The 18,108-nt window shown below is 39.1% G+C and overlaps 1 protein-coding gene across 2 annotated transcripts in view; it reads right to left on the bottom strand.

Moving 5' to 3' along the window:
• The window catches only part of LOC124141796 (discoidin domain-containing receptor 2-like), a 237,610-nt gene extending 227,259 nt beyond the window's left edge, over nt 1-10,351 (bottom strand). Inside the window, exon 1 of one of the 2 annotated variants that reach the window (XM_046509913.2) lies at nt 10,196-10,351. The gene's annotated coding sequence lies outside the window, so the exon portion shown is untranslated. The remainder of the gene's footprint in view (nt 1-10,195) is intronic. The other variant, XM_046509914.2, reaches the window with a different exon arrangement.
• Between the last annotated feature and the right edge of the window lie 7,757 nt (nt 10,352-18,108).

Here is an 18,108-nt window from a genome sequence, read left to right as displayed (position 1 = left end):
CAAAAGTTGAGTTCTATAGTTTACATTGATGGGCCTAAATGTCACATGAAATACATTAAAATACATATATTTTTAAAACTTTTTGAGGTGTGAAATTGTTTGGCCATGCAGTCAGTGCATCGGGGATTAAAAATCGATTTAAAAGATAAATGACATTATGCCTTTACGGAAGTTTGGGACACACAACCCACCCATAGCATTATGGGCCTGGCCATTGTTACTACTAACAGATAGCTATACGCTGTTGTTATGATGTCAATAGTCCTGCACCATGACCGTGGAATATATTTATTTTATGAAAAAAAAAAAATCTAGAAATGCATACAAAAGCCAGTCCAGCCAGCTCAAGCTAGCTCTATTCCACAATCAGCATAGGGAATTTTTTTATATTTTTATTTTTAGAGTCAAGAAGGATATTGTGTAATATAAGATTTCAGAGACTAAATGTTAGTCTATGATGTCAACTACTGGCAAAGTTATTTTTGCCAAACTTAGGAGCAGTCGGGTAGCCTAGTGGTTAAAGCGTTCGCTCGTCACGCCGAAGACCCGGGTTCGATTCCCGACATGGGTACAATGTGTGATGCCCATTTCTGGTGTCCCCCGCCGTGATATTGCTGGAATATTGCTAAAAGCGGCGTAAAACCATACTCACTCACTTTGCCAAACTTAACTGCTGCTTGTAAAAAAAGTCCATTTAAAATGCACCAAATTCCATACACCCGCTCATGGTGCTACACTATTATTACCCAGTCAATGATTCAGTGTGTACTCGATTTTCATTCTCAGCTCCCTTGGGAGTAGAGAATGAGAGTATTCTTTATTCTTTCCTTCTATTAAAGGCATTATTGGCAAAGTAAAGCCATGCATGAGGCTTTGTTTCTCGTATTAATGATGTGTTAAAAATTGTAATGTCTGAAATTATGGTGCTGTTAATTTTTTGCCGACTTATTACATGTTTATGAGTATGCCTTTAATGAGTAAACTGTTAAATAGGATGTTTACTCTCAAATATTGACGTTTAATTTCGGTCTCTTTACCAAGTGTTTGTAAATGCCTGAAACCATACAATCATAAATTATTGAGTACAATGTCATTGCATTGTGTTTTGGTGAAGTAGAATATTCCTATTTTCAATCCAAAATCGAGCAGACAAGCAAAAATACATAAACTTAACAGCGTTCGAAATACCTGCCTGCCCGACCGTCCGAGACGGGTTGATTTCAACTCGGGCTGAGAGATTTTCAAATCCCCCTGCCCGACGGTCGGGTTATATTTCATAGGTGAAAATATTCTAAATATTTCCTGATGATAAGCATTAATTCAGATGTAAAGATGAATGATAAAATGTAACCAAAAAGAAACCCCGTTAGCTTTTAGACAACCTAACATTTAGCGATGCGCTCATGCTAAAAGCAATCAGTTTTCATATTTTTAATTAAATTATCCTGAGAAACATATGATTATAGTGGGCAGGCAGGTTTTGGTCAGGGCTGGCAAGTAATTCAGCTAGCCAGTCCTGTAGTCTGGCTGAAATTTTTGGGAGTTTCATACCCTGAACTTTATATCTCTACCATTGGGTTGGTGGCATTCATGTGGCTACGGAAGGTAGGTCAATAAAAAAACACAAGAAGACAAAGTCATCGATGACCCTTGTACTTTCAAATATGTGAATGAAATCACAAAAAGTTTGTCATATACCTCATTATACCAGGGTATGAAACTCCCAAAAATTTCAGCCAGACCACAGGACTGGCTATCTGAAATACTTGCCAGCCCTGACCAAAACCTGCCTGCCCACTATAATCATATGTTTCTCAGGATAAGCTAACAGGGTTTCTTTTTGGTTACATTTTATCATTCATCTTGAATTAATGCTTATTATCAGGAAATAATTTGAATATTTTCACCTATGAAATATAACCTGACCGTCGGGCAGGGGGATTTGAAAATCTGGCAGCCCGAGTTGAAATCAACCCGTCTCGGACGGTCGGGCAGGCATGTATTTCGAACACTGATTATACCAAAACAGGTTAATCCTAAGTTCAACTGACATTATGATTGATGACCAAACACAACAACCCATTGAATATTGTACTTTTAATTACAAAACAATTACATACAGACAATGTAGGAAACGATTAATGCCACATTCTGAACACATTTAGCATGAGATGATTAGTTGTGAGTGAGTGAGTGAGTGAGTGAGTGAGTGAGTGAGTGAGTGAGTGAGTGAGTGAGTGAGTATGGTTTTACGCCACTTTGAGCAGTATTCCAGCAATATCACGGCGGGGGACACCAGAAATGGGCTTCACACATTGTACCCATGTCGAGAATCAAAACCCGGGTCTTCGGCATGACGAGCGAACGCTTTAACCACTAGGCTGCCCGACCGCCCTTGTTGCCAAAGAAACTCTAAGAAAAAATAATAATTGTGAACAGCAACTGGCAAAAGTACAGTGCCTGCCTGTGTATATAAAGTTTCACAAAGACAAAATGAACAGGTAATAAGTTATGGTCTGGAAATGAACCCTACCCTCATTTCAAACAAAGTCCATCTTGTTGTCATGGAAACGATAAAACAGAAGGAAATAAAAAAAAGTCCTGAATAGTAAAAAGGCACCAGTTCAATGCATGCCTGGTGTGCATACAAAGTTTCAGGAAGAAACATAAAACAGTTTGAGATTTAGCTCTGGAAACGAAAAGTGATAGACTGACAGATGGACTGAGCCTGTTTCTATATGCTCCCATAAAACATCATTTGGGAGGGGATAAAAATGAAAAAACAGAGGCCTAAGTCATACAAGTCATTTCACACTGGGCAAGCAAAAGTATACACTTGAAAATTGAATTTGACCAAATAATTCTAAACATTATCAAAACGTTACTGGGCTTAAAACAGTGACTGAAATACTGCAAACATAAGGCACAAAATACAACTATGATACCTATATCAAATACATCACCATCGAATAACTATTTTTTATTGTGTTTCATTTTTAGTGAGTGAGTTGGGTTTAATGCCGCTTTTAACAGTATTCCAGTTATATCACTGCGTGTCAGCTTAATGTGAGAGGAAAGCCTGAAGCGATGCAGGTCTCAGACGTTTACCAGTTCGATGAAACCCACGAGCATGGGTATGGTGCTGACAAACCTAGAAACATAATCAGGGCGAACCGGGATTCGAACCCACAATCATAGCTTTCTGGCGTGCCCAAGGGACGCAACGCTGCACAGCAAATCGCGGCGCCTTAGACGACTGGGCCACCCGTGCCCCGTTTCATTTTCAGCCGCCATCAAACAAGGCATATACTTTTAGTTACTAGTAGTAAACACAAAACCAACATGTGCTTTACGTACAATGTAATCACTCATAATGGTATTGACAGTATAGATCAGAACAGGAAATGCTTGTGAACCCTGCTATCAGATCACTGTTGTCCATGTCATGCTGCGCCCTGGACTACTGACTCCATACACTACACTGCTACAGCACGCAACACTACGACAATTCCCATTCTGTTTGCCTAACACAGCTTGGGTTATAATGCAAGTGACATTTGGAACCAAAATCAATATATGGTTCAACTTGGTGACAATAGTAGGCCATTGTGACATCCTTGCCTTCCGTTATGTACCAGTCAGTCGTAAAAACCAATCAATGGTTACTATCACTTGGAAAACTGTTCACCTTGTAATTAAAAATGCTTGAATGATTTATAATGTGTGTGGAGTATAAAAATTTCTTTATTGTCGGTTGGATGTTCGGGAGTCTGTTTACAATTGATGACTAATAGGACATCAAATTTAACACTCTTTACCCAAATATTGGGAATTTTCTACACAGCTTGTACATTAGACTTGATCGCTTCTCGGTAAACATGATGTTCATAAAGCTAGAGAACAACAACTTGGTGAGGTGACTTAACACATTATTGTGCATGTGTCATTCCCACACAAAAAAGAATACCCAATTCTTCATATTACTGTAGTAACAGTAATATGAAAGAACTTCAACTTGTTTAGAGTATCACATTTTGGAAAGATTTCTTCCCATTTCCTGTTTAAAATGGTTCTTTGGTTAACCCTAACCTAACCCTAACCCTAACCCTAACCCTACCCTACCCTACCCTACCCTACCCTACCCTACCCTACCCTACCCTACCCTACCCTACCCTACCCTACCCTACCCTACATAAATGATTTTTTAATACTTCTAACCCTAACCCTAACCTACCCTAACCCTGCCCTGCCCTGCCCTGCCCTGCCCTGCCCTGCCCTGCCCTGCCCTGCCCTGCCCTGCCCTGCCCTGCCCTGCCCTGCCCTGCCCTGCCCTACCCTACCCTACCCTACCCTACCCTACCCTACCCTACCCTACCCTTTCATAAATGATTTCTTAAATATTGCTTTCCAGGACTTGTGATTTAAAGAAAATTCAATGCAGGGATTATGGGCAAGAGTCTTACCAATATTTGTGCATGAGAGTTTCCAGCATATAATGAGTGAGTATGTGAAGCAAACTTGGACATTATATTCACACCTGGCCCACTTCCAACAATAAATAAGAATATATCAATCAAGTCTGACCAACCGATCCCATTAGTGGCCTTTTACAACAAGCATGGGTTGCTGAAGACCAATTCTAGCCTGGATCTTCAAGGGGTATATGATGAGCAGTAGGAATGTGGCACCAGTATATGGACAGCTAACCCACTTTGGTGTTATTCATCAGTATAATCAGGGAGATCTGGGAATCTGGGATTCAAACCCTAAAGGATGGCTCAGTAATGACTACTGTCGAACTTCAGACTTATCAACCAACATGCCAAAGCAGCCCCACCAAAAAATACCTAAAGAGATGTTGACTTTTCTGGAGTAATCAATGATATTCCTACACACTGAAGGACCAAATAGATTGGTTGGTCAGGCTTGGTTCCTATACACTGAAGGACCAAATAGATTGGTTGGTCAGGATTGGTTCCTACACACTAAAGGACCAAATAGATTGGTTGGTCAGGCTTGGTTCCTACACACTAAAGGACCAAATAGATTGGTTGGTCAGGCTTGGTTCCTATACACTGAAGGACCAAATAGATTGGTTGGTCAGGATTGGTTCCTACACACTAAAGGACCAAATAGATTGGTTGGTCAGGCTTGGTTCCTACACACTAAAGGACCAAATAGATTGGTTGGTCAGGCTTGGTTCCTACACACTGAAGGACCAAATAGATTGGTTGGTCAGGCTTGGTTCCTACACACTGAAGGACCAAATAGATTGGTTGGTCAGGCTTGGTGACTTGGCTGATTGTGTGTCATCATACACTGAGGGAAGTATCACTGCTTGTCATATCAATCACTGGATTGTCTGGCCCAGACTCAATTATTTTCAGGTCGCTGTCGTACAGCTGGAATAATTCTGAGAGCAGACCAAACAAATCTAGTGGTCAGGCTCGGTGACTTGGTTGATTGCGTGTAATTGTACACCAATGACATGGATCTGTGATAACAATATCAATCACTGGATTATATGGACCAGTTTTGACTTTACAGGCTGCCGTCATAAAGCTGAAATATTGCTGAGAACAAACACTCACTCACTCCTTCATTAATAGACCCGTGAAGATTCCGGGGTAGAATAGGTCTTCAGCAACCCACGGATCGGGTGTTCAGGCTCGCTGACTTAGTTCATGCATGTCATCGATCCCAATTGCGTGTATCGATGCTCATGATATCAATCACTGAACTGTCTGGTCCAGACTTGATTATTTACAGACCGCCGTCATATAGCTGGAATATTGCTGAATGCGGCGTTAAACAACAAACCAACCAACAACCTTCATTAATACCAACACAGAGATACAAAGAGTCCTTGCAAGATGGAGTCTGACAGACCAGCCTGTGTTCCTTACTCTCTTCCTACTTACATCTTCATAAGTAAAATATTACTTCCTACTTTCTGTAATTATGTCTTCAACCAGAACACACACTGCAAACCACATTGATCCGACACATGAAAGAAAAACAACAGCACAATGCACTAAAACATGCAGTCTTCAAATACTCATGTCATAATCAAATATTATCCCGCCCCTGTGCTGTATATTTACATATTCCCTATATCAAACAGTTCCATCAGTGGTCCTATCACATCCAACCTGTCCGTTCTGTCAGGGCCATGTCAGGTGTTTGCCTACCACCCTTTCATCATGGATCAATGGATGCGTTCAGGCCTCGCAGTTCAGTCCAATCATCATAAGACACTGATAATGTGGTAATAAATTGATGAATTGATAGCCTTCACCATCAGCCTCACTTTGAAATTGTGTCCCCACTGTGAGCTTACTGTCACATAACATCTCTCAGCTGGCTTTTTGGACATATACATGTTTATGCCTCTATTTTTGTTTCCAAATGGGATGAAATTAGTTGATGGAATGCAAGATAACAAATTGATAAATTCTATCATATAATTTTCCTTTTGATGGTAAGCTGCTGGGTAAGACAATGAGAAAACTGTGGAATGATATGAGATCTGTTTGTTTCTGCACTTCCGTTTTCTTGTCAGACACAATGTAGTTTCATTTTGTAATAGCGACACAAGAGATAGGCGGATCACCCCACCCCAAACTTTTGAAAATCAAATGTATGTTGTAGGCAGTAAAATTAGCAGCTGAGAATGGATTTTGATATTTTGGACCCCTCCCTTTTAAAAATGCTGGATCTGCCATTGGTCAATACTGCCAGACAAAGAGAAAACCACAGAGACTGTAGCCAGTAAAACACCAAAAAAATGTCCACATCTTAGTGTACATTTCCTGTCATAGAGGAGACTAAAGCCAGTCTACCTGTTCACACCAATACTACCTCCATCATTGTCTACCAATGTCCATATCCTAGTGTACATTTCCTGTTAAAGAGGAGACTAAAGCCAGTCTACCTGATCACACCAATACAATGTCCACATCTTAGTGTACATTTCCTGTCATAGAAGAGACTAAAGCCAGTCTACCTGTTCACACCAATGCTACCTCCATCATTGTCTACCAATGTCCATATCCTAGTGTACATTTCCTGTTAAAGAGGAGACTAAAGCCAGTCTACCTGATCACACCAATAAAATGTCCACATCTTAGTGTACATTTCCTGTCATAGAAGAGACTAAAGCCGGTCTACCTGATCATACCAATAAAATGTCCACATCTTAGTGTACATTTCCTGTCATAGAGGAGACTAAAGCCAGTCTACCTGATCACACCAATAAAATGTCCACATCTTAGTGTACATTTCCTGTCATAGAGGAGACTAAAGCCAGTCTATCTGTTCACACCAATAAAATGTCCACATCTTAGTGTACATTTCCTGTCATGGAGGAGGCTAAAGCCAGTCTACCCGATCACACCAATAAAATGTCCACATCTTAGTGTACATTTCTTGTCATAGAGGAGACTAAAGCCAGTCTACCTGATCACACCAATAAAATGTCCACATCTTAGTGTACATTTCCTGTCATAGAGGAGACTAAAGCCAGTCTACCTGATCACACCAATAAAATGTCCACATCTTAGTGTACATTTCTTGTCATAGAGGAGACTAAAGCCAGTCTACCTGATCACACCAATAAAATGTCCACATCTTAGTGTACATTTCCTGTCATAGAGGAGACTAAAGCCAGTCTACCTGATCACACCAATAAAATGTCCACATCTTAGTGTAAATTTCCTGTCATAGAGGAGACTAAAGCCAGTCTACCTGATCACACCAATTAAATGTCCACATCTTAGTGTACATTTCCTGTCATAGAGGAGACTAAAGCCAGTCTACCTGTTCACACCAATAAAATGTCCACATCTTAGTGTACATTTCCTGTCATAGAGGAGACTAAAGCCAGTCTACCTGATCACACCAATAAAATGTCCATATCATAGTGTACATTTCCTGTCATAGAGGTGACTAAAGCCAGTCTACCTGTTCACACCGATAATACCTCCATCATTGTCTACCAATGTCCATATCGTAGTGTACATTTCCTGTCATGAGGAGACTAAAGCCAGTCTACCTGTTCACACCGATACCACCTCCATCATTGTCTACCAATGTCCATATCATAGTGTTCATTTCATACCACAGAATCCTGAGATCAATGTCTATTAATATCGTCTCTCCTGCTAATATTGAATCCACAGATTCATAAAGCATGCCCACTTCCAGGCCACTGTTTGAGCGTCAAATGTTCAATATTTCACAATGCACACGTTTTTTTATTTCATGAACATATTTTTCATACCAGCCTCTTATGTAATTAATCAGAAAGAAGGTCAATTTCGTATTTCTCAAAGCTGCTCGTTTGTCATGATGCATTGACTTGTGTTCCAGAACGTGGCTCTGTGACACAGCCTTTAGCATGGGAGAATCTGTTTTCTGTGTACAATGCCACCAGCCTATCAAATAGCATGGCACCATTGCAAATGACCTATCATACATACTCCTTGAACACAGGTTGATAACATCTGAAAAGCACTGATGGGCATTTAGGAAAGGGCACCTGTAAATGGTGAAGAGATTAATGAGAGGCAGTCTGTACATATCAGATCAGAATAATTGGAGTCAGTCTATGCATATCAGACCAGATTAATGAGAATCAATCTGTATATATCAGACCAGATTAATGAGAATCAATCTGTATATATCAGATCAGAAAAAATTGGAGTCGGTCTATGCATATCAGACAAGATTAATGAGAATCAATCTGTATATATCAAACCAGATTAATGAGAATCAATCTGTATATATCAGACCAGATTAATGAGAATCAATCTGTATATATCAGACCAGAAAAAATGGAGCTGGTCTGTGTTTATCAGACCAGATTATTGAGAATCAATCTGTATATATCAAACCAGATTAATTAGAATCAATCTGTATATATATCAGACCAGATTAATGAGAATCAATCTGTATATATCAGACCAGATTAATGAAATTCAATCTGTATATATCATACCAGATTAATGAGAATCAATCTGTATATATATCAGACCAGATTAATGAGAATCAATCTGTTTATATCAGACCAGATTAATGAGAATCAATCTGTATATATCATACCAGATTAATGAGAATCAATCTGTATATATCAGACCAGATTAATGAGAATCAATCTGTATATATATCAGACCAGATTAATGAAATTCAATCTGTATATATCAGACCAGAATAATGAGAATCAATCTGTATATATCAGACCAGATTAATGAAATTCAATCTGTATATATCAGACCAGATTAATGAGAATCAATCTGTATATATCATACCAGATTAACGAGAATCAATCTGTATATATCAGACCAGATTAATGAGAATCAATCTGTATATATCATACCAGATTAATGAAAATCAATCTGTATATATCAGACCAGATTAATGAGAATCAATCTGTATATATCAGACCAGATTAATGAGAATCAATCTGTATATATCAGACCAGATTAATGAAATTCAATCTGTATATATCAGACCAGATTAATGAGAATCAATCTGTATATATCAGACCAGATTAATGAGAATCAATCTGTATATATCATACCAGATTAATGAAATTCAATCTGTATATATCAGACCAGATTAATGAAATTCAATCTGTATATATCATACCAGATTAATGAGAATCAATCTGTATATATCAGACCAGATTAATGAGTCAGTCTGAATATATCAGACCAGATTAATGTCTCAGCGGCAGTCTATATATCAGAGGTGATAAATGAGACTCAGTGAATATACCAGCTATTGTTTCCATGCATTCTTGTACTATTTTCCACACTACAGAGTAACAATGGTCAATATTAATGTGTAGGAATATTAATTTTAAAAGCATTATATTACATTTTTTCAAACTGTCTGTTACACCCATTTCCTGGTACCAATCTAAACACTGTATTAAGTACTCTGCAACACTGCCAATGGAAGCAGAGATTCAGAAATAAGATTAATGGAAGCTTGCATACTTGTGTTCCATAACAGCACATCGAAATAGAAACAATATGAATAAAAATATCTATCTGTTGTGGAACAAAAAATTAATAATGACTCATTTGCATCTTAGCTAAATTGGAAAATAAATCTCAATATACCCTAGCCTTCACAGCTTGTTATTACACGCACCTGCAGGTTAAATAAGATACACCTGCAACATATTTACCTGTTTTTGTGGACACAGTCAGTCTAGGTTCTAAACAGATGGCAGTGTCTCTCCCAGTGTTTGGTGAACAATAGCAGTGGGAGATTCTCGGAATATCGTCCAAAATGCAGCTCTCACAAGCTGGATGTTACCTGTCCGTGATAACCTCGTTAAGCTTTGTACCTGTACAGGGCAGATTCCAGCATACACACATACATTGTGCTTTCTCACTACGGTATTGATTAGGGGACACCGATGGCCTTGCCTGCAGCTGACAATGCTCAGTAGAAGGCATTAAAAATACATCGCACACGACTTACAGAAAACAGGTCGACATTTTCAACACTCAGCTGAACGTGCAGTTTTTACAATTTGCTGAGACTCTTTCAAAGCAGGCTGTATTGGCTTCATATCAGTTTGTGTACAATGCATCACATGATAGGCGCGCTTTGAATAGATATCGCGAAAAATGATTCGTTTCTCGTCAAACTGCCTGGAAATGGCAGGAGGACTGATTGTCAGAACATTAAAAAAATCGGGAGAATATTCCACACTTTTTATAAAATATTCGATGAACAGTTGTCCAAGTTGTATAATGAACAGTTTCTTACAAATTTGTATTTCACCAAAAATATATACAATTTGTTGTGTAAAAAATATAACATGACAAAAACCATCCATACTAAACCAACATCTGACTAAACTATAATCTTTCATGTTTTCGTTTGTGAGATCTCTGAATTCAAATTGTCGCTAAATTTTGATGATTAGCAACAAAGTCAATAATCCTGCTGATATGTAGGCCTATTCCACCCAGCTTGAGAACATGATCACACAAAGTATCATTTTTTCAAGTACTATTTTCCTTGTGACTGATATGAGCAGTTGCACTATTGTCTGGGGTATTCTGTGTGTGAATCACGGGTCTGCACAATACATCACTGCACATACTGCACTATGCAGCAAGAGAGCACATGTACTTTTTGTGAGGTGAGGTGAAATAGGGTTTAACATTATACACTCTTATAGCGAAACACAGGCATGCACATGTGTGTCATTAGTGTTTGCCAACTGAAAAAAACATGCCGCAGTTATATAGAAACTCTACACTGACCACTCCTTGTTTTATTCCCTCAATCCTCAGTACCAGGCAGGGTAACAACAATTGCAAGTACAATCTTTACGACCTTCCATCGCCCGGGCAGACACTCTACCGCTAGACCACGGAGGCAATCTTATAGTTTTTGGGTCAGTCAGTCAATATTTCACTTGTTATGGAATATCTTCTACATAAGGTCTACATAAACATTTAATTCTCTCTGCAAAAATAACAATCACCTCAGTAACAATTACTTTTCAAAATGGCACAGGTGATTTTATTTCTTTTCATGAGAAAATGTGACCACAGGACCATGTTACTAATAATAATAACAAGTTTTCTCCAAGTGTTTTGGTACTGTTATTAGTTTCATGGCCCTGTGATGTGACCTACTCGGATGACAGAATTCAAAATCGTAAAAATAATTTTTTACTAATTTGTTATTTGTTAGCACATTTGATGTAAAAATTCAATACAAAATAATGAATGAATACTTTGTTACAACCAATTACAATTTTAGGTTTCACTTTAGATGTTCATCTGTTGGAAATCTGTAGTCACAGCCAATAAATAATAATCTCATTGAAAACACCTGTCATAAAATCTCATCTGCTTAATGACAAAGCTCTGCAGATGACAGAGTGTACATTGATATAACTAGAGTGTCAGTCAAATCAAATTAAAATACTTTGCATAACCTCTGCTAGGTCAGTCAGTTGGACAATAAACAGACATTAACTCATCTATCCTGTCAGTGCTGATTAGTGACTGGTCACACATCATAACGGATGTGGGTGTGTGTGGGGTGTGTGGATGTGTGTGGGGGTGTGTGGGGGGTGGGGGTTGGGGGTTGGGGGTGCAGGGGGTGCAGGGGGTGCATTCGGATTGGTCTTAGGACTGTATCATATTTTGACAATCTCTCACTTCATGTAACATTTTTTCATACCTCCAATACACATAACAATCTATCATGACCCCTTCCCCTAATAAATTACAAGTCCGTTACTATACATGTTCAAATTTATGATTTTCATATTTGGAAAAATCCAATTGTGTCATATTATCGTGACCCTCTTGACCTCTTGAGTTGTGATAAATTTTGTCTCTTTCACTTTCACTGTGTCATTTTTCATGCCCCCCCCCCCCCCCCCCCCCCCCCCATCTCTTTTTCTCTCCCAAGCCCATGCCCTGACACCCCCACCCCCCAATCCCCAGCACCCCCCTCCCCTAACCCCAACCCTGACACACACACCCCAAATATATGACCAGTCCCTAACATATTCCAGTACATAATAATCGTTAAGAAGTTCTGTCTCTCAAAGTGTTTGCTTGAGATGGATGAGCTCCGTCTTCCAGCAGCTATCTTCTGGGGTATTACTGAGGGGTTAACATTGCTTAATCATGCTGATGATCTTGAACAAACAGATGAGCATGCAATATTTTATCACTAAATCTATAGGCAGAGACATTAAAACAAACAGATGTAAAAAAGTGAAGAACAAAACTAAACAAATGAATTTCAATCAATATTTAAACATTTCTCAAATTACACAAATTTCAACAAAGACAAAATTGATTATATCAAGATGACTGTGAAAATATGGTGATAGGACAAGATGATAATGTGGCATTAATTTCTATGTTTAGCCCCACACAGGATATATCACATATAGTTTTTTAATTTAATCCAAATCAAATGTGAATATCAGATGTGTTTACAGCAAGGGCATCATGAGCCCATGCTTTCGGAAGTAATTGTTTATGCAAAGAAGACACACCGAAAAAAACTTTGGAAATATTCCGAGCTCAATCCCTGCAGACTTCTAAATATGGCTGATATTTGCAGGATGGATTCTTGGTAAATATCAGAACCATTCCGCTGTGAAAAGGATGCTATAGGTACCTCCTGAGAATGTGATAATGATCTGGTACTGGTGAGATATTGATTGTGGAAAACATACATACACCTTGCTGAACCTAAGGCAATAACAATTATCAATACAACTGCAGAAAAACTAAAAACAACAGAATGGGTTCAAGTTTTAGTCTAAAAAGGGAATTTTCGGTAAACCTTTTACATGTTAAAATAGATGAGGATGTTTGCAGAAATAGCTAGGGATGAAGGAAAACTAGCGGTTACCACAGTAACAGTGTTTTATGTTATTTTTATCTTTCTGCTCAAACCGGAGACCAGATTTACTTTATTGTCAAAGCCTGGTGTGATGATTGTGATGATGATGATGATGATGATGATGATGATGATGATAATGATGATGATGGTGGTGGTGGTGGTAGTGGTGATGGTGGTGACGACGATGACAATGAAGTTGATGATGATGATGATGATGATGATGATGATGATGGTGGTGGTGGTGGTGGTGGTAGTGGTGATGGTGGTGACGACGATGACAATTAAGTTGATGATGATGATGATGATGATGATAATGATGATGATGGTGGTGGTGGTGGTAGTGGTGATGCTGGTGACGACGATGACAATTAAGTTGATGATGATGATGATGATGATGATGATGATGGTGGTGGTGGTGGTGGTAGTGGTGATGGTAGTGACGACGATGACGATGAAGTTGATGATGATGATGATGGTGGTGATGGTGATGATGATGATGGTGGTGGTGGTAGTGGTGATGGTGGTGATTACGATGAAGTTGATGATGATGATGATGATGGTGGTGATGGTGATGATGATGATGGTGGTGATGGTTGTGATGACGACGATTATAATAAATATATAAGTGGAACTTTATGTTTTTTTCACCTACCTGAAGCATCATCACAAATTTTACACTTTATAATTCATTATAAATACAATATTAATTCGCTTTGTAGCTTACATTACACCAGATCATTGTATCAACTATAGACCTCGGAGTCAAACTGCTGTTAGCAATTTAGTCAAGATGGCTGATAGTGGCCATATCTAATTAACAATACACTTTCACCTGACCAGTATCTCTCCAGTTTAAGGGCGGTCAGGTAGCCTAGTGGTTAAAGCATTCGCTCGTCACGCTGAAGACCCGGGTTCGATTCCCGACATAGGTACAATGTGTAAAGCCCATTTTTGGTGTCCCCCGCTGTGATATTGCTGGAATATTGCTAAAAGCGGCGTAAAACCATATACTCACTCACTCTAGTTTAAAAAAGTTCATTTGACCAATATCTCTCCACTTTAACACCACCCCATCACTTAACAATAAACTTCACTTTATCAATATTCTTTCCACTTTAACAGCACTTTTTCAGTTTCTATAACATGCAGTCTTAAGCATCTCTCAGTTTGCCAAAACAGACTTCCGGGTACATGCTCTTTTCAGTGCGTAAGACCGTATAGATTTCGATGTCCTCAACCTTGTATGTTAAACATACCCACATCCACCATCTATGTACACCAGTCCTGCATGACAGTTCAATACTGTTATCAATACTGTTATGTCCCTCAGCAAGCACCTGTTGTGTCCCTGGTCAGCTGTTATAAACATGAGGAGAACAAAGACAGCTGACCAAGACCGTCCACTAACTGTGTATATCCAATCACAATGCCAGGTGTTGTATTCCACAGTTGTCCTATGCTCCAGACTTCAACAGTTTCAGTGGCAGGTTATCATATGTTTTCCAGGTCAATTTATTCAAACTGTCATTTTCAGGCATAAAATATATGCGTTTGTTTTCTAATTTTGTCCAATGTGAAGCTGTTTGAATACATGTGTTAAATCATTATTACATGTGACATATATGCAAGAACATCTACAGTTATCAAAGGAATAACAGCCAATGTTACACTTCACTGTTCTGCTGTCTAATGTAAGAACATTTACATCGTTTAATTGAATAACCTCCAATATTACACTTCATTGTTCTGCTGTCTAATGCAAGAACATCTACAGCCTTCAAGGGAATTACAGCCAATATTACACTTCATTGTTCTGCTGTCTAATGCAAGAACATCTACAGCCTTCCTGGGAATAACAGCCAATATTACACTTCACTGTTCTGCTGTCTAATGTAAGAACATTTACAGCCTTCATGGGAATAACAGCCAATATTACACTTCACTGTTCTGCTGTCTAATGTAAGAACATTTACAGCCTTCATGGGAATAACAGCCAATATTACACTTCATTGTTCTGCTGTCTAATGCAAGAACATCTACAGCCTTCCTGGGAATAACAGCCAATATTACACTTCACTGTTCTGCTGTCTAATGTAAGAACATTTACAGCCTTCCTGGGAATAACAGCCAATATTACACTTCACTGTTGTGCAGTCTAATGCAAGAACATCTACAGCCTTCAAGGGAATAACACCCAATATTACACTTCACTGTTCTGCTGTCTAATGACAGTCATCAATAACGCCAGTGTCAGTCAGATGGCTCTGATTTCTGATAGTACTATCTACACACAAAGTAACCATCAAACAATATTTAGAAATAGAATTGGAAACAAGATTCCTCACTTATTACACCTGGTACAGTACACTAGTTCTGAATTACTACGGTATATTGTTTCCAGTAGAGTATCCTGAATAATGAAGGATCATACATTTGCTTTGATACTATGAAACCTGAGCTCCTCACGGAAAACACAGATGTATATATTTGCTTTTACTTATTGGCATTTGATAATGAGCTGTTTCGAAACAGGATATTTTTTATTATTAATAATTTACACAATGTACCATTTACAAAGGATGGTGATTACTAAAACCAGTGGTTTTGATTTTTCTTTGACTTTATATTGATACAATGTTCCAATGTGTACTCGTCTGTTTGTGCTCTGGTTGGACATACTCGCCTTATAGCTGGTTGATTTAAGTGATAGAATAGCCAGCAGCCAGATTACCTTGTCCTCACATCACACACAAACACCGACAGTCATAATCACGGCATATACCTATTCAATTCCTGCACCATTGTGGTCATGCATCTTCAGACAAGACGAGATTACTACAGACGAGGCATGCAGTGAGATAATCAATAAAATTTAATTAAGTGTGATGAAATTTGTACAGTTGAAATTGAATGCAGTGTATAATCTCCATGTATGTATGGTCGCGACAGAAAGTATCAAAAGATGCAGATGACTAAAACTGTCTTTGATAAAAAGTGTTTATTTAGTTCGATGAAAGGACGTAAATGCCACTCTGTGTAAAACATGGTATGTAATCTTTCAGCAAGCCCCCAGACCAGGGCTCATTGAAATACCAGTATTCATAATCTGAAAATAACCTTAAGCTGAGAGGCTGTGGAGTTTCTGAGTTGTAATTTTTCTATTCATGACCTTTATATGCAGTGAATTTATTTTCCACATTAATATCTAGTATTATTTCTTTTGACTCCTCAACTGAATTATGAACCTGATTAATACCCCGTGAAGCTGATAACCGTTTTGAGTTGAGCAGTTTATTCAAATATACATATACAAGAGGCTGATTATTTTATATTCTACATGATAAGAAAACAGAAAGTAGCAAAATACACATGCATAAGTGTGTCTATGTATTATAAATGTTGTTCAAGGGCACCAGCATGTGAATGCATAGTGTCAGCTGTTCCGACACATCCCACTTCATGCATAGTGTCAGCTGTTCAGACACAACCCACTTCATGCATAGTGTCAGCTGTTCAGACATAGTGTCAGCTGTTCCGACACATCCCACTTCATGCATAGTGTCAGCTGTTCAGACACATCCCACTTCATGCATAGTGTCAGCTGTTCAGACACATCCCACTTCATGCATAGTGTCAGCTGTTCAGACACAACCCACTTCATGCATAGTGTCAGCTGTTCAGACATAGTGTAAGCTGTTCCCACTTCATGCATAGTGTCAGCTGTTCAGACACAACCCACTTCATGCATAGTGTCAGCTGTTCAGACACAACCCACTTCATGCATAGTGTCAGCTGTTCAGACATAGTGTCAGCTGTTCCGACACATCCCACTTCATGCATAGTGTCAGCTGTTCAGACACATCCCACTTCATGCATAGTGTCAGCTGTTCAGACACATCCCACTTCATGCATAGTGTCAGCTGTTCAGACACAACCCACTTCATGCATAGTGTCAGCTGTTCAGACACATTCCACTTCATGCATATAGTGTCAGCTATTCAGACATAGTGTCAGCTGTTCCCACTTCATGCATACTGTCAGCTGTTCCCACTTCATGCATACTGTCAGCTGTTCCGACACATCCCACTTCAGGCATAGTGTCAGCTGTTCAGACACATCCCACTTCATGCATACTGTCAGCTGTTCCCACTTCATGCATACTGTCAGCTGTTCAGACACATTCCACTTCATGCATATAGTGTCAGCTATTCAGACATAGTGTCAGCTGTTCCCACTTCATGCATACTGTCAGCTGTTCCCACTTCATGCATACTGTCAGCTGTTCCGACACATCCCACTTCAGGCATAGTGTCAGCTGTTCAGACACATCCCACTTCATGCATACTGTCAGCTGTTCCCACTTCATGCATACTGTCAGCTGTTCAGACACATTCCACTTCATGCATATAGTGTCAGCTGTTCAGACATAGTGTCAGCTGTTCCCACTTCATGCATATGGTCAGCTGTTCCCACTTCATGCATACTGTCAGCTGTTCCGACACATCCCACTTCAGGCATAGTGTCAGCTGTTCAGACACATCCCACTTCATGCATACTGTCAGCTGTTCCCACTTCATGCATACTGTCAGCTGTTCAGACACATTCCACTTCATGCATATAGTGTCAGCTATTCAGACATAGTGTCAGCTGTTCCCACTTCATGCATACTGTCAGCTGTTCCCACTTCATGCATACTGTCAGCTG

This window comes from Haliotis rufescens, unplaced genomic scaffold, assembly GCF_023055435.1.
Source record: "Haliotis rufescens isolate VD_foot unplaced genomic scaffold, xgHalRufe1.0.p SCAF_8, whole genome shotgun sequence".
NCBI classification, from domain to species: Eukaryota; Metazoa; Mollusca; class Gastropoda; order Lepetellida; family Haliotidae; genus Haliotis; species Haliotis rufescens.
Note: the sequence above shows the minus strand (reverse complement) of the source record. Positions and strands in the feature narration are given on the sequence as shown.